We start from the raw sequence: 27,041 nt of genomic DNA, 5'->3' as shown, positions 1-27,041 counted from the left end.
TCTAGGCACTATCTCTGAAATGGAAATTTGGCTCACCTTTGGGCAGAATAGAAAAGATGGCTTTCCCGGGCGCCTTTAGGTTGTTTAAGATTGTTATTGACTAAGGTGTGCCTGTGGAGCAGGACCAAGGCAGGAGAAGAGGAGGAGGAGGAGGAAGAGAGTGGCACCTGAGGCCTTCTCATGGCTGAGGACAAGCCAAGTCGCAGCACTGGCCCAGCTCCTCACCACATGGGGTCTCCCCCCATATCCACATGCTGACACAAGGGTGGGGAGCGTGCTGCCCTTGTCGGGGATTAGGGCACAAGGAAAGCACCAGTCACCATGAGCTCTGGAGGTGTTCCTGGTAGGTGGTGATGGGAGGATGTTACTTAGAGAGGAAACAAATGGTGTCCTTTTCTGCCCTCAGCCGACGACTGCACTCAAGTGCATATAGGCATACACTGCCACACATGCATGCACACAATTAAAAAAAAATCTTAAAAAATAAGTAAGGAAACACGGGTTGTGGCTCAGTGGGTGGAGCACTTGCTTAGCATGCACAAAGCCCTGGATTCGAGTCCCAGGACCACATAAACGGGTCGCCATGGTGCTCATCTGCAATCACAATACCTGGGAGGTGGCAGGAGAAAGATCAAAAGTTTATAGACAATTTGGGGTCAGCAAGGACCTCAAAACAAACAAAAAAACAACGTGGATTTGAACCCGTTGGAATTCTCCCATGGGATTCTTTCAGGCTGACCCGAGGCAGAGCCCCAAGCTCACCTCAGCTGCCGGAGCTCAGCATAATGTCTGTTGGCGATCGCTGTGACACACAAGGGCCCGCAAAGGTCCTGCAGCCTGTAAGCGTATCAGAGGTGCAGGGAATCCTGCAGTACTTGGGCTGCCTAATGGCCCAGCAGCTGGTGTCTCCCATGGCTGTTCCAGAGGCAGTGGAACCCACCAGAATACCATCTGCTCCCTGATTTCCTCCACGCCCTGTAGGTGAGTGGAGTCAAACGGCCAGCTCCGAGCAGACCACTGGCTTGCCACCTGCTCCCAGTGAGTGAAGAGACAGGAAAAGCCACTTCGGGCCCAGAGTAGCCCAAACAAGAAGGTGTTAGAAGATGGTTCTGGTAGGCCCAGCTTCAGATTTTGAGGGTCTAGAGAGATGACTCAATGGTCCGAAGTGCTTTCTGCTCTTGCAGAGGACCCAGGTTCAGTTCTCAGCGTCCACATGGGCAGCTCACCACTGTCTATGGTTCCAGCTCCAGGGGATCTGATGTCCTCTTCTGATCTGCAAGTGACTGCACTCAGGTGCACACATGCACACAGAGGCACACATGCATGCGTATCATTTAAAAAATCTTTAAAAATGAACAAGTAAACCTTAAGTGAGAGGAAGAACCCTTTGCTGCAGTAGGATGCGGGACTCTTTGTTTTTGCAGCAAGATTTCTGTTAGCTTTACTGACGCACATGGGCACTGTGTGAATTCTGGATCTGAACTTGGAAATCAACACAGTGCCTAACCTTAGATCATATGACTTTAGGCTTGTCTGCTCATCTCTAAGCCTTGATTTCTTATCTTTTTATATATATATATTGAAACTGTTTAATAAAGGAAGCAGAATTAGAAGTATAAGAAACCAGCCTACTTTCTATCTGAGAGAGTTCTGTGAGAGAGAATGGAACATGGACCTTAATCAATCCATCTACACCGGCCACCTCTCGCAAAGGGAGAACAGTTGACAGGTTTGAATGGCTGGGGTCAGGCCCTTCAGCAGTCTGAGAGCGAGTGGCAGGAGAAGTGAAGGTTGGAGCCAGGGCAGGGCCTTTGGAAATGGTCGTTGCTGAGGAAGAAACGGCTTTAGAGGAAGAAGAATCTGGAAGAGGAGCTGAAGGAACAGATGCAGTAGTAGGGGTGGGAGTGGAAGGTCGGATAGGTGGAGGTTCGTTAGCGGGATCTAGAGTCAGAGATTCCGGAGTCCGAGAACCCTCCGGTTTAGGCATAGCTAGGAGCATATGAGCAGGAGAGAAGGAATCCAGAAGAGATGGTTTAGCACTGAGAAAGAAGAAAGCTATGACATAGGGCAACTCTTTCCATTTGCCTGTCCGCTGGCAGAAATTAGATAACTGTAAAATATCAGGATCTAAGGAGCTGCTCAGCGGCCATTTTTTTGTTACTTTTTAAGGCATATTTGGGCCATCTCTTAGTACAGAGGCAGATAAGCTTAGGAAGAATACCAGTGCTCTTAACCGCTGAGCCATCTCTCCAGCCCCTTGATAGTAATTTTTTATTGCCTCTCTGTTTAAAACCCCCTCTCTAGTTGCCTTGTTTGTGAATGCCTGGAATCTCAACACTCAAAGAGACTGAAGCAGGAGGATAGTGAGTTTGAGGCCCGTGGGCTACATAAGGAGGTCGTAGGCACTCCACAGGATTGCCACAGGACTGAAAAAAGACATGTATTAGACATGACGTTCTTGTTCATTTATTTCTCCTGTCCCAAGTGAGACACAAAGAGATAAAAGGCAGGGTCCCTGACTTACAAGAGGTGCAAGTGCCTTCTAAGGCATGGGTAAGATGAGATACAGGACATCCTTTCAGAGGGGAGACATTCCTGGAGGTAGGGGCCACCGTTTCAGTGTTTGACCAGTGGGTTTTAAGAGTGGAGGTGAGGTGAAGTCTGGCCCTGCTCCTCTAATGGGATCCCTATGCCTTTTCTTCTTCGTCTTGGACATGTGGCGGCTGCTCACAGTGTTCTCGGTAGCAGACAAAGCCTGAAGTCTAGGGGGTGTCTCTGAGGTAAGGCAGCCCCAGATGGGGAAGAGAACAGGGCCCAGCTCTTCTCTGAGCGGGTCAGCGGCTGATGGAGCTACACTCCTGGGCAGAGGCAGCTCTGCTGGCCCACTTTGGCACGGGTCAGTCCTTCCTCACGTCCTGCTTGGCCTTGGGAACAAGCAAGCCGAGTTGGCCTCCCTCTCCAGCTGCTCCTCCTGCCCCAGATAAATTGTTTCCGCCTGGGGAACCTCCTCCTTCCCAGCCGCCTTCCTGTGGCAACACCTCCGCTGGACAGTAAACTGGGCTCTATCTGTCTCCACCACGTCCCTGGCTCCGAGCCGGCTACAGGCACACCCTCCCTTGGACCGGCGGCCAGATGTGCCTGTGGCGTTCCCAGCTGTTCCCTTGACCCCAGTCAAAGCTCTCTCGGTCAAGGGATTGCTCATCCCCCCGCCCCTTCCATTTTAGCTGCACTCTCCCATAGTCTGGAAGCCTGCTGAACTTCAGGGAGGGTGGGAATTGAGGGGTCCCACCTAGAATCGAGAGGTTCCACTTGGAGTTGCTTTTCCATGGTAATGTTCTCTCCGGCTCCCTGCTACCTAGCTGTCTGCTGTCTCCAGTCTTCTTCAACACTACACTCCCAGTACCCTGCTTTCCCGTGTTCACAGTATCTCCCCTCAGGCACCCAAGAGTTCCACGTGCTCCAGGGTCCACCTGATGGAAAGGTGACAATGTGATGACCCACCCAGGTGAGAGGCTCTGTACCTGCCCCCCGCCCCAAGAGGCTCCATGTTTAGAGTCTTGCTTAGCTCATCTTCCCAGGAGGAGGAGACACCTTCATCCCTCCTGGCCTCCTCCAAGTTCCTGGGTGGAGAACTTGCATCCTCACACACATCCACAGGTGGAAGAGGGCTCCTGCTGCGCTTCAGACTGTACTGCTGGGACAATGGGGTTCCAGCACCCACAGAGTTTGAGAGGAACCAGAGGTCTGGCTGACCTGCGTCAGTCTAGTCTTTCTGGGCGTCAGTGTTCTAAGTGAAGTAAGTATGTGCTACCCCAATCCAGTTAGGCAGTGCTGGGAGTCAACCCCAGGGATTCCGGCACACCAGGCAGGCACTGGCCCCTCCCAGTTCCACTCTACAGTCACATGATAGTTTGACATGATGGTTCATCAGGCCATAGCAGTGGAAACAGAACCTGGGGAAGCTCTGTGAAGGGTAGGATCTCGGCTCAGAGTGAGGGGGAAACCTGGGCCTCAGACAGGTCGGGGACAGGCTTTTCCTAGCTATCTGGTACTCAGGCTGTTGAGGCCCTTCTTCCCCAGCCTCAGCACCTGGCTGGCTTCTGCTCCTGTCTCCCAGGAGTTGCCTATGCTCTGCCTGCCCGTGGCTGTGCATCTTGAACTCCTCTCTATGGGAGGAGCTGTCTTTCCCAAGTCTAAGGGAAAGGAGCTGACGAGAGGAGAAGATGACGGAGAGCTGTCATCTTTGCTACCCTCAATTTCCTCAGAGAACCTGGTGGGGCCCACAGCTGGGGTTTAGTGAGTATTCATGATGGGCCAGGTCTTGCCCTGAGCATTGCATACATACCACTTCCTCACCCCTCACAATGCTCTTCTGATCTGAGTGCCGTCACGATGCTTCATAGACAAGCAGACAGAGAATTGGTGAGGGTAGATGACTTGTTCCAGGGTGCCATCGTCAGAACCAGACTCCTTACGCAGGCTGGCATGACTTCAGAGTCTAATGCCTTAAGCCTTGGCCATGTGTCTGTACTATAGGAAGGGGACTTGGGGAACAACTTGTCCCAAAACACACTACAAATAAACTCATCTGATCCTAAAGCTGTGGTGGCTGTCACTTGCTGCCCATCCTTGAAGGGCAAGTACTTGGAGAGCTACTTCTGAGATAGGGCTAGGGTCAGACCCTGCCTGAGACTGCCTGCAGTCTTTAGCCTGGGTCCCTTCTCTCCAGGGCCTAGCTCAGACCTGATCTGGGAGAGTGGCAGGTCTGCCAGGGACCAGGGTGCTCATCCTGCTCAAGGTCATGGGTACACAGGGAACAGAGCTCAGTTCCCAGGGGAGCTCTCTCCACCCTCACTCCATTCTCCGGCTCCTGCCTGCATGAGCCAAGCCTGTCCAGAGCTACATCAACCCTAAGGGTATTTTGGTGGTCCATGCAGAGTGGCAAGTCCCAACATGTCATCCCGAGGGGTTAAGATTAGCAAGGGACCTCAGCTGTGACTCAGAGGTGGCTGGGGTCAGGCCAGCCTGGCTCCTGTTACCGCTCTCCGCTGATTCATCAGTGGAAAAACTTTTGGTCCAAAGCCTTTTTCTGCAGTATCCTCCCTCTTCTAACTGTGTATGACATGGTGGGAACAGGGCTTTTCCATCCTCCAGTCTCCGAACCTGGGCTACCCACAGCAACTGGCATGGCTAGAGCTCAGGGCCTCTGTTCCGGGGACTATTCTGATATTTCACAAACACCATTTAATCCATCTTCCTGATACCTCTGACATCTTTAGCACACAAAGGGCTTAAACCCACCTCTTCTATTTCAGAGGGACAAGTGGAGGGCCACAGGTGGATCTGCCTATACTGTGCTATGAATTGCCACATTTCACCAAACCTTCTGACGCCTTGTGTCCTGTGGAGGGACATCCACAATGGCTGAGCTGTGCACATACATGTGCCCATACATAGAGGGAGCTAGGAAAAGAGAAATTCCAGGGCATGGTAGTCGGTCTTGGCTGCCAAGCTGATGAGATTTAGGATCACCATGGAAACAGATGCAAGCTTAGCATCAGCATTCATTTCTCTCTGCTTCCTGACTATGGATATGCTATGATGTGAGCAGCCGTCTCAAGCTCCCGCCCCCACGCCCTACCTACCACAATAAATGGTACCCCCAGACTGTGAGCCAAGATAAAGACTTCCTTCCTTAAGGTGCAGCAAGGAGAAAAGAAATTAATACACAAGGCCTTGTTGGCAGAAGGCCTGTCAGAACTGGCCGGGCCACATCCCGTCCATAAGAAGGAGCGTATATCCTGCTCTGTGTGCCCAGCTTTCCACAGCCATCCACTTTGGGTCTCTAGGTCCCACCTGGCCTTTCACATATAGATTGCAATGGGTACTTTTCTCTCTTCTCCCAGATCATGGCCACTGTGACATCATCTATCATGAAAGGAATAATCCTCATGGAAAGGACCTGGATGCCTGGGATATGCTTCGTATAGGAATTGTTGGCTTGCCACAAGAAAAGAATGACTCTGGCCCTCCCTGGGGTGGAGAAGGTGACTGGGAAAGCAAGCTTTGCACCAAGCTGAACCACTAGGGAGATGATCAATAGAGGGATCTCCAGGTAGGGTGAATGAGTTTGCCCTGGAGAGCTGGGGGCAGCCATCTTTCCAATGACAGAGTCCTTGGGACCTGTCTAAGGCTAGTTGAGCTAAACAGCAGCCTTGGAGAAAGAGAGGCTCGAAACTTTAGAATGATAGAATGATAGTTCAACTTAAAAACAAACAAACAAAACCCTAAGGAGTCGAGCAGAGCAGGGGAAGTGTCCCAGCCACGCATGGTGACTGGAGTGTGTGTGTGTGTGTGTGTGTGTGTGTGTGTGTGTGTGTGTGTGTGTGTGTGTGTGTCCGTCCACATATGTACGTGTGCCTATAGACGAGTGTCCATGTGGGTTGTTTTCCTCTATTGCTTTTCACCTTATTTTTGAGATGGGGTCTCTCAGTGAACCTGGTGCTTAGTAACTCAGCTAAACTGGCTGCCAGCAGGCCGCAGGGATCTTCCTGTCTCTGCCGCCTTCTACACGGCTTCCAGAGACCGCACTCAGGGCCTCTGCTTACGCGGCAGGTACTTCAGTGACAGCCATTTCTCGTCCCTTGCTGCTGGTTGTTGCTTAGCTGGAGCTCAGAGATGACAAGGAATGAGCCATTCTCTGGAGTGAGGGGTGGGGTGGACAGACGATGGCTTAGATGTGGGCATCAGCAGCAAGCGGGGAGTGTCTGTGTGGCAGGGGAATGTTCTTGGGAACCATGGCGGATCCACCAGGAAAGGGCATGTCAGGACAAAGCCGCTGGGCGGATCCTCCTTGCCCATGGACAGCTGGTCTCTGTAGTATCAGAGGACTCTGTTGCTTCAGGGTGGGTGGCAAGTCTGCCTTGGCGAGAGGCCGTACCTCATGAAATCTGGCTGAGGGGGGACTCAAGGCAGGTCATGAGCTAGGTCGGCTCTGGCCACACACAGCCTGCAACACAGTTTGTCTCTGCTGCCCAAGGCCACCCTGTGTGTGGGGAACACAGCTGGCTTGTCCCTAAAGAGCCCAGCAAGGTCTGCACTCTGCCGGATTGATTCATTTCTGTGGCCCCCAGGGACCATCAGGGCCAGCTCAGGTCGGTCAGCTAACGCACTCAGCAAACAACCCCCTCCCCTTGCTGGTCTTGTTTACTCCTTTCTCCACGGCTTTGTCCAAGCCTGAACCGCCCAGTGCAGGAGTTTGGTGGGGTTCATAACAGATCCCAGAGGAGCCCACCTGCCAGAGTGATTTCTGAAGTCACACTCTTGACTCAGCCCGTGAGAGGCAGGTGAGGGCTGGGGGCATTTCTGAAAACCTGAGCATCCTTATTTCTACTTCCAGTTGGCTAGGAGCACAGGAGGTATCACGTATGATGGTACAGACAAGCTCAGGAAACCCCCATGACACCACTGTCATCCTCTAGTTATCTCTGTGCCCATGGCAGACACACTTGGAATACTCTTCCCCATCCCAGCCACTTACTTCTCAAGGGCAGTCTAGACCTAACTACCCCCCAGGATACCTTTAGGGCTGTCTCTCAAGCTTGTTTCTACAGGCTTCTTGGGATTCTATGGTTTGGGTTTATCACATTGTCTTGTTATGGTTGAGCTGGCCGTAGGCACAGCTTACTGTCTGTTTGCTGCATAGTGAGTCCTGCACAGATGCTGAGGACAGAGAGCCACCTTTGCCAGCCCCATCGCTGCTTTGGGTTCTGCTTTCGGTCACCATGACTTTGTTTACCTTTCCTAGAGCTTTATGTAAATGCAGTCAGACACTGTATACTGTCTGGGGCCTGGCATCTTTCATTCAGCATAATTGTTTCAAGATCTTGTCAAGCTATTGCATGACTCAGTAGCTCATTTCTTTTAACTACTGACTAATGATCTACTGAATGGACATACCAGCATGTGTTTACCCACACACCTCTTGGTGGATATTTGGGTTGTTTCCAGTTCCAAGCTATTGCAGATGAAGTTGCTCAACATGTGCCTGTGAGTCTTTGTGCAGTTTTGTGTGGTGTATGATTCTATGTTTCTAAGTGCTGCTTCCCATTTGGAAAAATCAGGCGAAAGAGAATGGCCTGAAAGAGAGAGAGTATGGGGCAGACTCATGTCCTGGGAAGGTTCCCAGGGACGTGAAAAGATGGTTCCAAGTTCTCACAGAGGGCCTGTGTTCACACAACCATTCACCCCAGAGGTACCTGTCTTATCATCTCTAGTCTGGATCTGAGGCTGCTAGCGACCAATTTTCTAGAAGCTTCTCCACTTGCACTTGTCCCTTGAATGAGATGTGTGTGTGTAAGGTCTTGAGGGTACACATGCACACATGTATGTATAGGTATGGAAATCAGAGGTCAACCTCAGGTGTTATTCCTCAGGTGCTGTCTCTTGTTTTTGAGTCAGGGTCTCTCACTGGCCTGGAACTCTCCAAGTAGTTGAGGCTAGATGGCTAGGGAGCCCCACAGACCCTCTTGTCCCTACTTCCCAGCACTGGAATGTAGGTACATGCCACCAAGCCTTTGTTTTTTTCCTCATGTGTATGTATGTGGTGTGTGTGTGTGTGTGTGTGTGTGTGTGTGTGTGTGTGTGTAGGTGCTCATACACATAGAAGCTAAAGTTGAGGCAGGTGCCTTTCCTCAATCATTCTCCAACTATTTGTTGAGGCAAGGGCTCTCCGTTGAACCCAGTGCTCACCTCTACAGCTAGCCTAGCCAGCCCGCTTGTTCTAGGGATTTATCACTGCCCTTTGAGTGCTATAATAACCAATGGCCCACCATGCCTATTTGAATGCTGTAATGTAATGCTAGAGTTTTGTTTGTCAACTTGATACAGACTGGGAAGAGGGAACTTCACTTAAGGAATCACCTTTACCAGATTGATCCATATGTATGCATATCTGTGGGAAATTCCCTTGATTAATGATTGACATGGGAGGGTTGAGATCACTGTGGACGGTGCCACCACAAGCAGGCCGGACCATGTCTTCTAGGAAAGCGAACTGAGCAAGCCCTAAGTAGCAAGCCATTGAGTGTTCTTCCGTGGCCCCTGCGGCAGTTTCTACCTCTGGCTTCCTACTTCTATCAGTTCCCTGCCCTGGTTTCCTTCAATGATGGGTTCTGACTGGGACATGTAAGCCAAATAAACTCTCTCCTTCCCAAAGTCCTTTTGGTCATGCTCTTTATCCTGCAACAGGAAACAAACTGAGACTTGGATTCCAGAGGTCTGAACTCTGGCTTTTTGTTTGCATGGCAAGTACTTTAACCGCTGAACCGTCTCCCGGTCCAGACCCGGCTTGTCCCCTCACCCCCATGTGTCTGAGGCTCACACTCAGGTCCTCATGCGTGTGTGCAGGCATCTTACTGACTGCGTTGTCTCCCCAGCCCTGAGTACAGGGATTTCGAACAACACCTTTCTGTAGTCGCCGGGCAGGAGGCAGGGGCTCTCCTTCTCTGTCCAGCACCCATACCGTCCTCCAGTCCTAAGCAACCACACAATCACACATGAGTCCTTCACAGCAGAATGGACAACAGGTGGGCAGAGGACCTGGGACCTAAGAAGCCACTCAAGCCCTGGCTGAGAGGTAGCTTTGTCACCATGCTCCTGCCCTCACCTGGAAGAGCTTCTGGCCTTACCTCAGGTTACCAAGGATCCGCAGGCCAGAGAGGAAGCTGAGCTATACAGATTGAAAAGCTCCATGGGCGCTGTCACTGCTATGTGTCCCTCAACTACACCCTTTCTTTCGTCTCTTGGACCTGAGACTCCACAGCCTCTGGGGTCCCTATCTCCTCAAAGGCAAGCGAGTCTCACAGCCTCTGTCGTAGGCTACCCACTCCTTCACCGTAGTCCTTCCCACCTCCAAAGACCATTCTGGCCCATGGGTCCTTTCCCAAGGCCTTCCTCACCTCCCTCCCCTTCAGGAAGATTCCTTTGGTCAGGTGGAGTCACTCCCTTCAGCTGATGTACCAATCTTCACCCTTTTCCAGTGAAGTAGCCTCCTCACTAGGTCTCAAGGGATGTACAGACCAATCAGCACCTCAGAGAAGCCTCTGGCTGCTTGAATCAGGCACTCAACAGGCAGCGAGCGTACTGTGGCAGGTGGTCTCAGACACTACCATAGGACCAAGGCACATAGCCCGATGGAGAGAAGAGTCACTGGAATAACCTGTATTTCTGCCCCCCCCCATGCTAGGTCTCCAAGAGCCAGACAAAGGGGCCACAATGGGGAATTGAACTCCAGGACCCTGGCTTCCCACTGGGACTCACTCACCCTCATCTTGCCTTGAGCTCACAAAGTTAATACATACTCCCGTATGCTTTATGTGGCATGCTGGGAGTCCAGGAACAGAGAAGGGCAGTGCCATGCTGGGGTTGCCCTGGGCTTTGCAGATCTGTTGTTGGTGAGACAATTGAGACGCATGCAGTCTAATCCTAGACACAAGGCATATGGGCCACGAGCCTAGCAAAGAAACCCTGTGAGGCCTGGGACCTAGAAAGGTTTCATGAAGATGAAGTCAGGGCCTAGAAGGAGGGTCATTCACCAGAGAAGGAATTCAATGGCACAGCCTCCTCCAAGTGACAGTAGGCCTGGCTTGGCTTCTGGTCCAGCTCCCTCATCATCAACCTCAGCTCAGCCTCCGTCCTTCTCAGACTCACTCAGGGTCCCATCCCCCACTGTAACCTCTTCCCACAGAGTTCCTATCAAGGGCATCCAGGAATCTGCACAGAACTGTACAGGGACAGGAATCACTGGATGCCAGTATCTCCTTTCCTCTCTGGCCCTAGCATTGGCTCCTAATTGAGAAACAGGCATCTGTGCCCTGGCTACGGCCCAGGCTCCATGTCCTGGCTGTCAGATCATCTAAGACCCTTTGGGCGTGGCAGGTGGAGAGGTGAGGACATGGAAATAATCCTCCTGCCTCCACTACAAATAACCCCAGGATGGGGCAGCAGTGGGGCTGCTGAAAATAGCCGCAGGCAGGTCCCATGGGTGAGAGAGAGAGAGAGAGAGAGAGAGAGAGAGAGAGAGAGAGAGAGAGAGAGAGAGAGAGAGAGAGAGAGAATGTGTTTGGATCAGAAACACTGTGGGAACTTATTTCAAAATACCTATGCCCAGGCCCCACCCTGGAGAAACTGAGTCAGAGTACCCAGGATACAGCATGTGCTATTTTTTTCAAATGTTCTCTGACGGATTCTGACATCCTTCCACAGCTCCACCCTCCCAGTTGGAAACAGGTTGAGGGGTGAGGGAGCCGTCAATCCTTTCCTGTCCCTTCAGGGGCCTCACCAGGCACTGGCACATCTGGCCTCCCTAGAGCGTGCAGACTGCGGTCCACCGTCCTCACCATCACGCCCATCCTTGCCAGGCTCCATCACCGAGAGCCTCTTCTCCTCCTCTGGTGTGGTTGGCCTCCACCTTCCTCCCTTGCTCCTGGAGAACTATGGCTGCACATCCTTGGATTCCATTCCTGGCGTCCCGGGCCCAGTTTCGACCACTTTTGAATATGGATTTTGTTTCCTGCTCTGTGCCTTAGATTCTTTCCCACCTACATCCCTTCTTCCCCCGACTTTTGACTCCCCTTGCCCCGGGACTCCTGTTCTCTAGCAGGTCTCTCGGGAGCCCTAGCACGGCTGTCCTCTAAGTCCTTCCCCACCAGTGCCTTCCTTCACTCTAGCGCACACACCGCCATTACTACTGCTTTGCTGAGCACTATATATGTATATATATATATATGTATATATATATATATATATATATATATATATATATATATAGAGAGAGAGAGAGAGAGAGAGAGAGAGAGAGTATACAGGTGAGCGCAGGTGCCTGCAGAAGCCAGAAGAGGGTGTTAGATCCCCTGGAGCTGAAGTTACAGGCAATTGGAAGCCACCACACAGGGGTGCTGAGAATCGCATTCAGATCCTCTGCCATGTGCTCTCTTAAGTACGGAGCCTCGGGCCCCATTGCTGTAACTCTGTCACCATCGTTACCACTGCCTAGAACAACACCCTTACCAGTAACGCTGTCACCTCCAGCTTCATATAGTAACTCCGTATGTTACTGTATGAAGCTGTAACATAGCCAGAGAGGAACGTCCAGCTTCACACCGTCTCCTGCTACAGCAGGCATCTTTGATCCCCTCCACCACAGCCACACAAGCATGATCACACTGGCCGTACTTCCTTTGCAAAGTCCTGTGGCCACGGGCCTCTGGACCGGCAGCCTCTGACTTGAACCTGACCCAGGTCTTGCTTGGCGCATCCATGCTGCTTTGACTATTCAGGAACTGCCATGACTTTCCCAGGCAGCTGAGGGCGATGACCCCACACTGCTGAGCCATCTACTTGAGGACCCCACTCTGCCTCACTGTAGAGGGGTCCTCAGGCTCTTACATTTGCCAGGGGTATTTCTCGGGGTCTTCACACTTTGGAATGTCATCCCTTAGAGGACCTATGCTGAAAATCTTTCACTGATTGTCCACACCAATAGAGATTCCTGAGGCAAGTATCCTCTCGGGGATCAGTTCCTCAGGATGTTTGCTTCCTCTTACTGATGGGGAGGAGAGCTTTCTCAGAGAATCCTGTGCTGATGAAGGGCTCTCGAGAAAGCCCTAGACTGGCAGGTGAAGGCACTCCCTCATAGAAGTCAGAGGTTGCTGGCAGATACAGAAGGACCCCCAGAAAGAGGTCCAAGTGTCAAGGGCAATGCTTTTCAGTGGCCAGTATTTAAGAAAACAGAGGTAAAATGCAGACTACAGACCACAGTAGAAAGTGCCAGGTTGCACGGGAATGGACCTTAGGTCTGCAGCAGCCAGGAGATCAATGGCCCTGCCAGTGAGGCCTCCTGAAGGTGCCCTTAGGCTGAAGAAGCCCCTTGGCTCTGTGTCTCAAGGCTCTGCCTTCCCCAGGGATGGCCCAGCCCTTTTGCAGCCTGGGAGTGGCAGTGGGCATGTGCCAGGTTCATGTTGTTTCCACGGCCGCTCCCTGTTTCCAGGTTGTGTCCACCACACCCGGCGCCAGCTCCTGTCCTGGCAGACCCAAGTGCAGACACAGGGCCTGGGGCACTAAGGACTAGGGATGTGTGGGGAGGTGCTCATGGTCAGATACAACGGGTATCTGCATCCAAGAGGGATGTCACCTTGTGCCTAGGAGTGAGCCAAATGCTGACCGAGAGGAACCATCGTTTGGGGACTGTGGTGTCCTTACTTTGTTCACTGTTATTAGCTGCAGCTGTGTGTTGCCATGCTGTTTAGACTCTCAAAGTCTCACCCCACCTTCCCAGGTTTCTTCTTCAGAAAGTCTCACTACAGGCTTAGGACGTATCCCTGGTTTCTGGGGTTTTTTTTTCTGTTCCCCTCCTCCTTAGAGAGTATGCTCCAGATTTCCATGGATTCTGTGTGTGCATGTGCCTGCACGTTCACATGCTCAGGTGCATGTGTGTGTGTGTGGAGGTCAGAGGTCAACTTTGGGTGTCATTCCCCAAAAGCTATTGCCTTTTATTTGAGACAGGGTCTCTCACTGGGATCTAGGGCTTGCCAGTTAGGCTCAGCTGGCTGGACAGTGAATTTGGGAGATCCTCCTGTCTTTGCCTCCCCAGCACATGCATCGCAAGTGTGCCACATACCTGGCTTTCAACATGGGCTCTGGAGTTTGAATTCGGGTCCTCGGGCTTGGGTAGCAAGCATTTTACTGACTGAACTGTATCCCCAGCCCTGACCTCGAACAAACCTTGACCTCATATCCTTGGTGCTGACCACAGGCTAGTCTAAACCTCACCACCAAAGGACCTTGGCTTTGGAATCCTATGTTCCAACTCTGCTTGCTGCTTTAAGAGAGGAACCCTGGGGTAAGCTTCCACCCCCTGTAGCGGTTAGTCTTGACATGCAGTCGCCGCTCCCACAAAGCATATCTGCATACTTGCTTTATTCTGTTCTGAGGCCCTTTCATTGCAATTCCATCCTATCTTCTCCAGGGAGCAGAGGAAATAGGAAATGGGCTCCAGTTACAGGGGCAGGAATTCCCCCGCTGAGCTCGGAGCTCGGAGGAGCCAGCGGCCACCTAGTGGTGTCCCAATGTCACTGCGTCACCGTATCTCCTATACTTCAGTGGGCCAGGGATTTAAATGGTAAAATGTGTGGGCAGCAGACATCATGAGGACATTTGGAACCTCTGTGTGTCCACTTCTCTCCAGCCTGGCTGACTTCTACAGACACCACCACCACCACCACCACAGTGGTTCAGAACATCCTAGCCACTCTCCCTCTTGCCCACTCCCTTCTCATTTTCCTTCTCTGTTGGATTTTCTTGTTTTCATCCTCTGTCTCTTCAATCCCTCCCTGCCCCCAGTTAGTCCTCCCTGCTTCCTTTTTTTCAGCTAAGTCTTCAGCATCCCATGCTTTTTCACAAAGTGTGTCCCCTGACTTCTCAGGGATTCCTAAGCCCATGAAAGGGTCAGTCTTGCCTCTTCTGTTTGCTCTCTTTCATTTTATTTGACACAGGGGTCGCATGTAGCCAGGGATAGCCTCAAACTCCTGACCTTCCTCCTGCTACCTCCCCAATGCTGGGATTGTAAGTCCTGATGCTTTCACTGGAAATCTGAGCCTTAGCTACTGGCTCACAGTGGAATCTACAGTTACCACAAGGAGGGTGATCTTGAGACTGAATGCTTCCATGTGACGAAGAAGAACAAAAAGGGGGGCACCTTCTTCCCCCAGAGAAGGGCTGTTGCTTGGGACAGCCCAGCCTATTAGTGATGGACACAGAAGCTTGGCCAGCATCCCTCCTTCACTTCCCAGACAGAGTTTTCTCTTCACTAGACCAGTGTCTCTTGGCCATCCACATTTCTGTTGCATTAGCCTTATTTCTTCTGGACTGGAATACTGCATAAGATCACCCTTAAACACACAGAAACACATCTGGCACCCTGAAGCCAAGTTTCTGGTTTGGGAAAAGGAAGACGAGATCAAGTGAGCTGAGTTGGAAGTAAAGAGAAAGATTCCTGGCCCAGTCTCACTGAGATCTGACCATCTTGGAGAGTTAACTAGATAGACAGGTAGACAGACTCAGAGTTCTGAAGGTCACACTGAGATCCTTACGGCCAACTCACACTTCCCCCAAATTATCAACGCAGTGACCAACATGGTAACAGACACAGGAATGCAGAGTCACCAGCAATGCAGAAGAGAAGGAATCACAGACAAAGCCTCCAGGGAACTTTGCAAGGTATATGTGATGCTGCAGGAAGCCTCCAGGGAATTAGCCACCCCACGGGCCTGAGGAGGACAGCTGCAGACCTGACAAGGGTTCTTAATTTGCAGGCTGAGGTTTGGAGGAGTCAGTAAACACTTTCTACACTACAGAGCAGAACTTATGTAGAGGCCTACAAGCACCCCAACTTTGAGTGACAGTAGCATTCTGCAGAAGAACAATGGAGTTTCTTCCTCCATCTTGGGGGAGAACCACCGTGATTTTAATGCTCCCCCCAAAGGACTTAGCTCTATGTAAGGAGGCATAAGACACTATCACAATGAACTCATATCTCCTGCCTCTGCCTGCAGACTGATAGTATTACCAGAGTTCACTGCCCTTTCTGGCAGGCTTAACCTTCCAGTGCCACCACCATGGGGGTTATGTTTCAAAATGAATTTTGGAGAAGATATAGTCAAACCATAGAAATAAGCAGTGAGCTGATCCATGGAAGGAGGCTGGGTTTTCTTTAAACCTGGTGTGGAGGCTGTTCCTATGGGAAAAAATAAGAAAATTGTATTAGTCATGGTTCTCTAGAGGAACAGAACGGATAGGAGCAATATAGAGAGAGTATGTTTTATATATATGCATGAAATTAATATATAAATTTATATATGTGAGATACACAATTATGAAATTAGTATATATACATGAAGTTTATTAGACCGGCTTATAGGTGGTGCTCTGGCTAATTCAACAATGGCTGTCTCCCAATGGAAAGTCCCAGAATACAGTAGTTGTTCAGTCCACAAGGCTGGATGTCTCAGCTGGTCTTCAGTATACACTGGAATCCCAAAGTAGGCTCTAATGCCAGTAAAGGGACAGATTTACTAGAGAGACCAAGGGCAAACAGGCAGAAAGCAAAGCTTCCCTCTTTAGTGTCCTTTATGTAGGAAGTTTAAAGACAGACCTAGATTTAGGGTGGGTCTTCCAACTTCAAATGATCACATCAAGAAAAATCCCTCAAAGGTGTACCCAGCTGCTTGAGTTTTAGTTAATTCCAGAGGTAGTCAAGCTGACAACCAAGAATAGCCATCACAGAAAAAGAACAATAAAAATAGAATATAAGTGTGTGTGTGGGCAGAGAGACAATGAGTTCAAGATGCCAGTACTTCCTAGGTTGACTGCTGGGGATGTCTTTCTATACGCTGTGACTATATGTTGTCCCATCGGTTAATAAATAAAGCTGCAATGTCCTATGGCAAGGCAGATTAGAGGCAGGTGGGAAAATCCAAGGAGAGAGACAGGAAAGAGAAAGGCGGAGCCTAGAGAGATGCCAGCACCACCAGGAGAAGCAACATGTGAAAGTACCGGTAAGCCATGGTCATGTGACAACTTATAGATAAATAAAAATGGGTTAAGTTAGAAGAGCTAGCTAACAAGAAGCTTGAGCCACAGGCCATATAATTTACAATTAATATTAAGCCTCTGAGTGATTATTTTATAAGTGGCTGAGGGACCACAGGGCCAGGCACAACTGGAGGAACACAGACCGTGGGGCGGGGGGGGGGGGGGGGGGAGGGGACTGGAGAAAACTGCCAACTACAGTTGATCTTGAATTTGACTCAATACAACCTTAATGGAAATCAGTGAGTCATTCCCTGGATATTAACAACCCAATTCTTAAGTTTACATGGAGTGACAGATGCCCCAAGAAAGCCAATAGAACATTAGAGGGGAAGGACCATCAGAAGATGAGACCAACAGGCTTGCAGACATACTATAAAGTGGACTGGAGAGATGATTCAGTGGTTAAGAGTACTTAGTGCTATTGCAAAAGACCTAGGTTCAGTTCTGAACACCCCCATTTGATGCTGACAACTGCTTATAACCCCACCTCCAGGGGATGCAATGCCCTCTTCTGGCTTCCACTGGCACCTGGCACAAATGTGGTCACATCTCTGCAGGTACTCACACATGCACACTTTTTAGAAAGCATTAATATAAAGTTACAAAAACCAAGACAGGGTCATCATGATGGAAAAAAAAATCGACAAACAGATGGTTAATAAAGAAAAAAAAAGGCAGTACAGAAAACCAAAGATCTTTCAACAAAGAGTGCTGGATCGTGGGGCCATTCGTGTGCCAAAAGGAGGAGGGGAAGAGGATGATCACTATCTAGATCACTTCACATCTCCCCCCAAAATTTAACTCAGAATGACTCATAGATTTAAATGTAAACTGTCCAACTGTAAAATCCTAGAAGACGATGAAGGAGAAAACCTAGATGACCTTGGGAACCTTCAAATTATAACACCAGTCTATGGAAGACATACTTGATAGACCTACTTCATTAAGTTGCACTTTTCTGTAAAAAAAAAAAAAAAAAAAAAAAAAAAAAAAAAAAAAAAAGAGTGTCAGAAAATGAGAAGATAAACTACAGACAGGGAGAAAATAATTACAAAAGGATTGCTTTATGCAAAACATCTGATAAAGGACTGTTATTGAAAATATACAGGAACTGCCGGGCAGTTGTGGCACACGCCTTTAATCCCAGCACTCGGGAGGCAGAGCCAGGCGGATCTCTGTGAGTTTGAGGCCAGCCTGGGCTACCAAGTGAGTCCCAGGAAAGGCACAAAGCTACACAGAGAAACCCTGTCTCGAAAAACCAAAAAAAAAAAAAAGAAAAAGAAAGAAAGAAAGAAAGAAAGAAAGAAAGAAAAGAAAAGAAAATATACAGGAACCTTTAAAAAATAACAATAAGAAGGTAACTTTCAAAATGTGAGAAAAGATCTCAACAGACTAAAGGCATACATGTGGAAAGTAAGCCCATGAGAGCATGCTCCACATCCAGGTATGTGGAAAGAGGCTTGGCAGATTCTTCCAACACCAGCTTATCATACAGTCTTATCATACAGTCCAGGACTTGAGCTCTTCTGCATCTCCTTAGATGAACTGATAGTATATATCCACATGAAATCATGAATGGTTGATTGGAGTACCACATTACCCAATTACCCAAACCTGGAAGCAACCAAGATGAGCAGATGAGTGGGTAAACACACAAGGCACACCCCAAGGATGGAATGTTGTCCAGTGCTAAAAAGAACTCAGTACCTAGACATGGTGGTGCATACTTATAACCCAGCACTCAGAAGGACGAGGCAGGATGGATGCTATGAGTATGAGGCCAGCCTGATCTCAAATTGGTCTCAAATCGAGATCTGCATAATCCTGGGCTACCAGTGAGATCTTGTCTCAAAATAAATAACAACAAAGAAAACAATCTTCAAGCCATGAAAAAAATGGGAGCCTTAAACATCCATTTTTGATTGAAAAGCTAATCTGAAATGGAGGTGTATATGCTATATGATTCTAACTACATAAAATTCCATAGAAGAATAAACTATGGAGGCAGTGGAAGATCGGTGGTTTGGGGAAGCAAGTGGAGAAAGAGGAGTAGGCAATGCAGAGAGGATTTTAGGGTCACAAAAGCATCCTGTGGGAGACCCCAGTGAAAGCCCACAGCAGCCAAGTTGCCACCTGGGTGTGAAGGCTGCCTCCACCAGGTACCCAGAGGTCACCCTTGTTCCTTCTCTAAACGAAGGAAGGATAGTTGAAAACATAAGCAGGCATCACAGAACTCAAGAAAGGAGAAAATTCAGAGCACAGTCTTGGATCTAAGTAAATCTTATCAGTGAAGTTTAAAGGAAAGTAGCGCCGCCACTGGTCCGAAACTGGAGAGATGGATGGGGTCATTGTGGATATTCTTATGTTCAGATGTTGCTCTGGAGTCAGAAATTTGTGACCAGCAGGAGCCTCTTCATCTCCCACAATGGCCTCCAGTGAAGAACCTTTAAACATTTAACTACTGTGTGTGCGTGTGCGTGTGCACACGCAGGAAGACAACTTGTAACAGTCAGTTCTCTCCTTCCATCTCTCACTTCCATGTGAGTCCCAGGGATCGAACCCAGGTTGTCAGGCTTGGTGACAAGTGCCTTTATCCAAATGAGCCATCTTACTAGCTCTGCTGTAATGGAACTTGAGAAAAGAAATGACATTTCCCAACCCATACAAAGAGGTCATCTGGAAAAGCAATGGCCCTCAAGGGACCTATCTAATGATATTTCTTCCTAGTGATGTTAGTTACAGTGCTTTGGATGTATATAACTTTATTTTCCTTCATTTCCTTTATTTGTTGGGGATGCACAAATCTTAAGGTCACAGCTAAGGGAAATTTTGCATATGGATATCCTATGTAAACATTTGCAGTATGTTATCACCTTAATGCCTTCAGTGACTTCTTATGAGCATGGCCGTGAGGTGAAGCAGCTTCCTCCATCCTCACAGTATCTTTCTGCCATGCTTCTGCCTTGTCACAAGGCCAGGACAAGGCAGTCAACCTATGGGGGACTGAAACCACAAGGCAAAAGAAGCATTCCCTTCTTTTAAGATGTTCCTCTCAAGTCAGAGCACCAAAGAGCTTACTGGTATACCCTGTAGTCACTATTCTGCACTAACTAGCGCTCTGTATAATTGCCACTACACACTAAAGACCAAGTCAAAAGACTGACAACAAAATACAATGCTGTCCTTGCAAGATTTGTCTTGAGGTAAATTAGAGCCAGAGACAAGTGAGAGCTTACACCATCCTCAATTTATACACCGGACACTTGTCAATAGGAATTGGGCAGCTGTCCATATAGGCAGCTGAGAAAAATGAAGCTCAGAATGGGCAATGTGTTTGGAAAAGCTCATCCATTTATTAAATGCAGGATTATGGGCAGTTTGGACACTGTATATATGAAGTGTCCTTTTTTCTACCTCTTTTCCCTACACAGAGACTCTTCCTCATTCTTTCCAAGTAACTCAGCAGAGGGGCCATTGATGGTTTCTAAGGGATGCTTCCAGCCTAGACCTTCTGAGATGCCAAGAAGCATGAGGGATAGCACAGTCCTCAATTTACAGCATGCAACTTGGGAGAGTTCAGTGACTGGTCCATCTGAGTGGAACCCAGATCATTAGCTAGCTTGCACCAACCTCATCTCCTCCTGTCCCACCACACTGTCTGTGCATTGGGGACCAGCTGCTTTTGAAGAGACCTGGCATCCCATCCCAACAGCTTAGTACCACTATGACAACAAGCCTCGTGCAAACCTCACAGAAAGCAGAAGAGCTAGATAAGAAGGTGGATTAGTTTAAAGAGAGGAAGATGCTCTTTTTAGAGGGGTGCCCTGGCTGAGATGATGGATGCACTGGCCACTGTGATTCCTTATAGAGTCAGGTAGCCCATGCCTTTGACTGGCTAGACAGTCAGACCTTAAGCTTTGCTTGTTCCTGGGGAAGGTTCCTCTGTCACCAAGACAGGGGCTTGGCTCACCATGCTTACCTTCTTAATGACACCTACAGAAATTAGCTACCCTTAAGACTCCCACATTCTCCTACTGCTAGCATCTTCAAATTCCCTTCACAGCCCATGGTACTTAGATATTAGATATCCAATCAACGTGTTTAAAAAATGAAAACTGTGGTGGCACACTTGGTCCAATGGAAAGATTTAGAGGACTTTTGGTCATTTGGGGAAACAAGCATGGAGTTCTGTGTGTGTGTGTCTGGCTGGAGCCTGGCTTCTCGGGTCCAGTGAATGGCTGGATCTCCCAGCCATACTCCTCCCTATGTGTCCTCTCTGCTACTGTTGAGGGACAAGGACAGACCCTCTTTACTCGCCAGATGGCACAGCCCTAAGGGTGGGATCCAGTCTCTGCCACCTAGGCTCTTGGAGGATGTGTGGGACCTGTACTCACTCAGGATCTCTGGCATTGTTTCACACACACCTTACTGTTACCTTGTTACCTTGCAGACCAGGGCAGCTGGAACAATAGCTTCATGGGATGCTAGAGATCTTCTAGCCCAGCACTTCCCAACCACCAGTCCACAGCAGGCATAGTTCCAGGGTACATTTTTACTGGTCTGCACATTTTTTCCTCTGCCATATTTCTTACCCTTGTGTTATCAATTGAAACTCATTCAGGTAGCTTCCAGCCTCCATGGGCAGATCTGGAGACCTTTGTGGGGACTCTCACAGGGCTGGACAATGGGGTGGTATTGTTGCCTGGGTTCTGAGTCTAAGTCCTGTCTGTCTGCTTCCTCCAGCATACAAGAATCTGGTGGAAGTCCAGCAATCCTCCTTTCCTTCCTAAAGCCCCCAGAATCAGTCAAGGTTTTCCTAACCTGCAAAGAATTCTACCACCAATGAAGCCTGTCCCACAACTGCTCTTCACCTGGTACTACTTCCATGAGGAGTCTTTTCCCAGGCAGCTTCCCTTGCTGTGGCTCAGTTGGTGACTCTGGTCCATGGTCCTCTGGACAGTATGTACTCTCTTCTTTCACACACAAATACACTCTGCAATTGTGAAGGTGTGTTCTCATTGTCTTCCCTAGAAGACTGTGTGCTCCTTGAATGAGATAATTAGACTTTTCTAGCATTGTGTTTGTAAGGCCTGGCATCTGGTAGCTCCCCAATAAATGTTCATTGAACAGATTCATGGGATCAGTGGATGGATATATGAATATAGGAAGGGATGGAAGGGAAGATGGATGGATAAATAAAGAATGAACAGATGAAAGGAGGAATGAATAGGTGGGAAAGGAAATGAATGGAGGAATGGAATAATGGATAGATGGATAGATGGAGTGTGGTGATATTGTGTTCCCCAAAATATTGTGCACCCTAATAAACCTATCTGGGGTCAGAGAGCAGAACAGCCACTAGATAGAGGCCAGAAAATGGTGACCACCATGCCTTTAATTCTAGCATTCCAGAGGCAGAGATCTGTCTGGATCCCTGTGGGTTCAAGGCCACACTGGAAACAACTAGGTGTGGTAACAAGAACCTTTAATCCCCGGAGGTGATGGTAGGAAGCAGAAAGGTGTAAAATGCATGAAAACCAGGAACTAGAGCCTGGTTAAGTTTTTAGGCTTTTAGCAGCAGTTCAGCTGAGATTCATTCTGGATGAGGACTCAGAGGCTTCCAGTCTGAGGAAACAGGATCAGCTGAGGAACTGTCGAGGTGAGGTGGCTGTAGCTTGTTCTGTTTCTCTGATCTTCTAGCATTCACCCCAATAACTGTCCTTTGGTTTGATTTTATTAATAAGAACTTTTAAGATTCGTGCTACAATGGAAAGGTGGCTAGATGGAGGGATGGATAGAAATAGGGAGGAAAATGAAGGAAATTAGGGATGGATGGGTGGGTGAGTGGATGCGTGAATGGATGAGGGGTTAAAGGGGAGAGAATAATAGAGGAATGGAGAGGGAGGAATGGATGGTTGGTTGGTTGGTTGGTTGGTTGGTTGGTTGGTTGGTTGAATGAGAGTCAGTATCACACTATTTAGATTCAGTGATGGATGGAAAACTGTTTCTGGCCACTACCCAATCAGAGATGGGATAGCCACCTCATGCTAATTAACAATTAACTCTGAAAACAAAGCTGAAAGCTTTGAGGACCATGTTCATATTACCCACCCCTTTCCATTCTTCAAAGACCGAAGAAAGAATTCATGAGCCACTTCATCATCCCTTGGAGTCCAGAAGAGGTTGTGGTCTTTCGATGTCTGTTGTCTACACATCCAGAATTTAGGATGTATCCTTATTTGTGTAAGTGACAAATAAAATAAAGCATGGGAAAGAGACTCAGGCCAGCCATCTCTCTCAAGCTGTCTGAAGCCTGCTGGCAGGCTGAAGCCAATTCCTGCCTCCTCACTGTCCAGTGTGTCAACCCAGTCACATCCTGTGCAATGACCCCTATTTCCAAGGGTAGGCAGCTGCAGTAGGAGACTAATCTGGATTGTCACCTGACTCATACATCTTCCTTCATTCAAGGATACCATAGCTGGATACCACAGCTCATGTACTGACAGGCTCACATGCACTTTCATACTTGCTATCTCTAGTCAGCAGGAAGCAAATGGGAATCCAAGCTCAAGATCAAGATCCCAGTAGTTGCCGAGTGATCTTTCTGGTCTATCTGGATCAGATCCTTGGGACATGTTCCTTGCCTAAGATGAAGCCTCAGTGTGTGTGTGTGTGTGTGTGTGTGTGTGTGTGTGTGTGTGTGTGTGTGTGTGTGTGTGTTATGTGTATGTACAAAGGCCAGAGATCAACCTCAGCTATGGTTCCTCCATTGTATACATCTTGTATTTTTTAAACAAGGTCTCTCACTGGCCAGTTACTCAACAAGTAGGCTGGGTGTCTATGGAGCCCCAGGATCTACCTGTCTCTGCATCCTTGGTGCTAGGATTACAAGCACATCCAACCACACTGGAATTTTTCCCATGGGCTCTGGAGCTCAGCTCGGGTCCTCACACTTGAGAGGCAAAAGCTTTATTGATTGAGCCATCCCCTCAGCGCCATGAAAGTAGCCGTTTCAGCACTGGGACCTGCTCCTGGCTAAGGCTTCTACCACCAGTGTTAGAAACAGTACCAAATATTTACTTAATGAGTTTATAAAATAAATAACTGTAGCCAATTAATTCACACTGAGGTGAAAACGACTCAATTTCATTTCTCTCCCAGTAGAAAAATGATCCTATTTATGATAAAGACACTGAGTAACTAGAGTGGGAAGGAAACTCCTCATGCTGGGAAAGCTGAGCGGGTGACAGAAACTTCTGGAACTGGGTTGTGGTGGGGATTGCACAACTCAGTGAATTTACTAAAGTCACTAATGACACTGATGTTAGGAGTGAATTTTATGGCATGTAAATGATGTCATGATAAAGCCTTTTAAAGAAGCCCCAAAGGTGAATCTAGTTCATCTAACTTTACCCTGTAGCTGTTTTCATTGGAAGGCACGAGGGAGCTCCTGGAGGAAAGCTGTGTTCTCTGGACTCCTCAGCTGAAGGTCAGCTCTGTTGTAGAATATTATTTGAAGGTATGTTGCTTTTGTTTATGTTGTTATTGCTTGACTCTGTGAAGCTGTGTTGCTGTGCCTGCCTAAAACACCTGATGGGCTAATAAAGAGCTGAACGACCAATAGTGAGGCAGGAGAGAGAAATAGGTGGGGCTGGCAGGCAAACAGGATGAATAGAAGGAGCAATCTGGGAGGAGAAAAGAGAAGCAGTTGGAGAAGGAGGGGGGCGTCAGGGTCCAGTCACCCAGCTGCACAGCAAGCCACAGAGTAAGAGTAAGATTTACAGAAGTAAGAGAACGGGACAAACCCAGAGGCAAAAGGTAGATGGGATAATTTAAGTTAAGAAAAGCTGGCAAGAAACAAGCCAGGTTAAGGCTGGGCATTTATAATTAAGAATAAGCCTCTGTGTATGATTTATTTGGGAACTGGGTAGTGGGTCCCCCAAAAGAGAAAAAACAACAACACAGCGTGACATGACCTTGCTGTTATCTAGTGGCTTGCCCTCAACTTGGGCAAGAGAGAGCATGCCTTGTTCTCACCCACAAGGCAGCCACACCAGGGGATGGTGTATTTGGCCACAGAGGTGGATGGTAAAAGCATGTTCTCAGAGAGCTAATATCTTACAGGAATAGCACTGTGCACTTTAGAAGGCACGTAGCAGGGAAATGGCTCAGCAGATAAAATGATTGTGCCCAAACACAAAGACCTGAGTTCTATCCCCAGCCACTCCATAAGAAAGCCAGGCATTGTGTGTGCAACTGTGACCCAAGAGATGGAGACAGGGAAACAGGAGGGCCTCCAAGATTCCTTGGCCAGCCAGTTCAACCTAATGAGGTTGAGAGCCCCTGTCTCAAAAAATAAGATGGCTACTCTTGCAAAGGTTCCTGGGGGCCCACCGGGTGGCTCACAACCACCCATACCTCCAGTTCCAAGGACTTGACACCCTCTTCTGACCTTCACAGGCACCAGGCATACACATGGTACACATGCATACATGCAGGTAAAACACTCATACACACAAATATAAAATAATACAGTACATTGTCTTCAGGAATGACACTGAAATTGACCTATGCCCCCACCACATGCACACATGTACATGAAAGCCCCCACACACTTGTGTGCCTACATACCAACATATAAGTAAACTACTCCGTGTCTCTCTCTCTGCACCCCCCCCCAACACACGTACACACACATACTCATACACAAGCACACACTCACAGAGGGGCAAGGTGATGTGAATCTTAGTGGCTACAGCTCTTTTCCGGGCAGGAAGTGAGGCCAGTGAAGTACCAAAGGCCCTAAGGGTAGGAAGTGGGACTCGAGGGTCTGGGAGGAAATGGCCAGAAGGAGTGAAGAGAGAAGCCAAGCTACAAGGACACGTGACTCTCTAGGCTTCTCCTGTGAGCCCCACTCTCTGGTGCTGGCCAGCCCACACAGTCCTCCTCACCTTCTCAGCAGCTCAGATGTCCCTGGGTGTTTTGGCATTCCTAAAGAATCAGGGTAGAATCAGGCCCAAGCGCAGGCCAAGGTGAGACCCTAGCTAGACATTGCCGTGGGATGGTGGGACTGGACTCCTCGGGGTCTGTCCTGACAAGCTCCCGCCACAGCCCCAGTGCAGCCCCAGCTGAGTAGCCAGCCCTGGCTTCCTCTTCTCCCCTCAGTCCTCCCTCTTTCGGGACTCAGTCCCATCTCGTTTTCTTCTTCTCCGCCATCCATTGCCCCCACCCCGCTCTCATTTCCTCTTTCCACGGTGCAAGGGAATTTCGGCTGGAACAGCCCACGGTGTGTGGTTGGCCCGGGAGGGGCATCCAGAGGTCGCTGGAGCCGAGAGGGCCCCAGGCAGGGGCTGAGCCGTGTGTCAGTGCCAGGACTTGGCAAGAGCTGTGGCCGTGGGGGAGGGTGCGCTGGGAGCCGGGGAACGCCTGGGAGGTGAGAGGCAGAGGACAGTGTGAGGCCCGGAGTCTGCCAGAGCAGGAGACCCGAGAGGAGGTGGGAAGGACACGGGAGCTTGGACAGGAGAAGCTTGCTGACTATCCGCCATTCAAGCTTCCAGCATCTTCCGTGGGGTCTCCTAGCTCTGGCTTGGAAGGTACCACCCTTGCCAAGAATTCTCCTTTCTTTCTTTTTCTTATTCTTTACTAAATTAAATAAAAAAAAAAAAAGGGGGACTGTGTCTATCTCTATTTCCATGGAGTCAAGTCTGAACCTCAGCTGATCCTGGAAGCCAACCAGGTACATGGAAAGAGGAAAAGAAGGCGGCCAAAGAAAATGAAGCCATGCCTTGAAGGCCAGATGGAGGCCACGGGCAGGGAGCTGCAGGAGGCCCCAAACTAAGGGGCTGAAAAGGGGGATCCTGACTGACTTCAGAGCAGAAGGGGGAATGCAAGTTAGGGGTGGGTGTTCCGTAGGGTCCTGCTGGGACTCTACAGCTACTCTTAAAGCCAAAATATGGCATCCAGCCATAATGCGGTGACCCTTCTAGATGAAACTCTCTGCGGCTTCTCAGGGAACCCAGAGAGAGAAGGTCGGCAGACTCAGTGGATGCAGGAGGTGAGGGTGGTAAGCAGGCTTGGTGGGAAGAGGGGACTATAAGGTTTGAACCTGCTCCCAATCTGGTCTTCTTGTCTTTTTCCACTCTAGCCTGGAGCTCAGTTAGGTCCAGAGCTCCTTTCCATGCCGGTGTCCTCATGACCACTGCGGGCTCCCTCTGGGAAACATTAAGCATGAGCTCCAAACAAGGAACCATGGTGGGAGGGGTGGGAGGGAGAAGCAGGGTCTCTGGCCTCTGCTTATTCTTGAAAAGAAGACACACAGCACCCAGGAAGCTGTGCTGACTTAGCGGCTTCTCCTGCCAGTCACCTGCTCTCCGTTCGCTCCTAGCTTTTCT

The sequence above is a fragment of the Peromyscus maniculatus genome, chromosome 3 (genome assembly GCF_049852395.1).
Source record: "Peromyscus maniculatus bairdii isolate BWxNUB_F1_BW_parent chromosome 3, HU_Pman_BW_mat_3.1, whole genome shotgun sequence".
Lineage (NCBI taxonomy): Eukaryota > Metazoa > Chordata > Mammalia > Rodentia > Cricetidae > Peromyscus > Peromyscus maniculatus.
The sequence above is the reverse complement of the archived record's forward strand: the minus strand, read 5'-3'. Positions refer to the sequence as shown.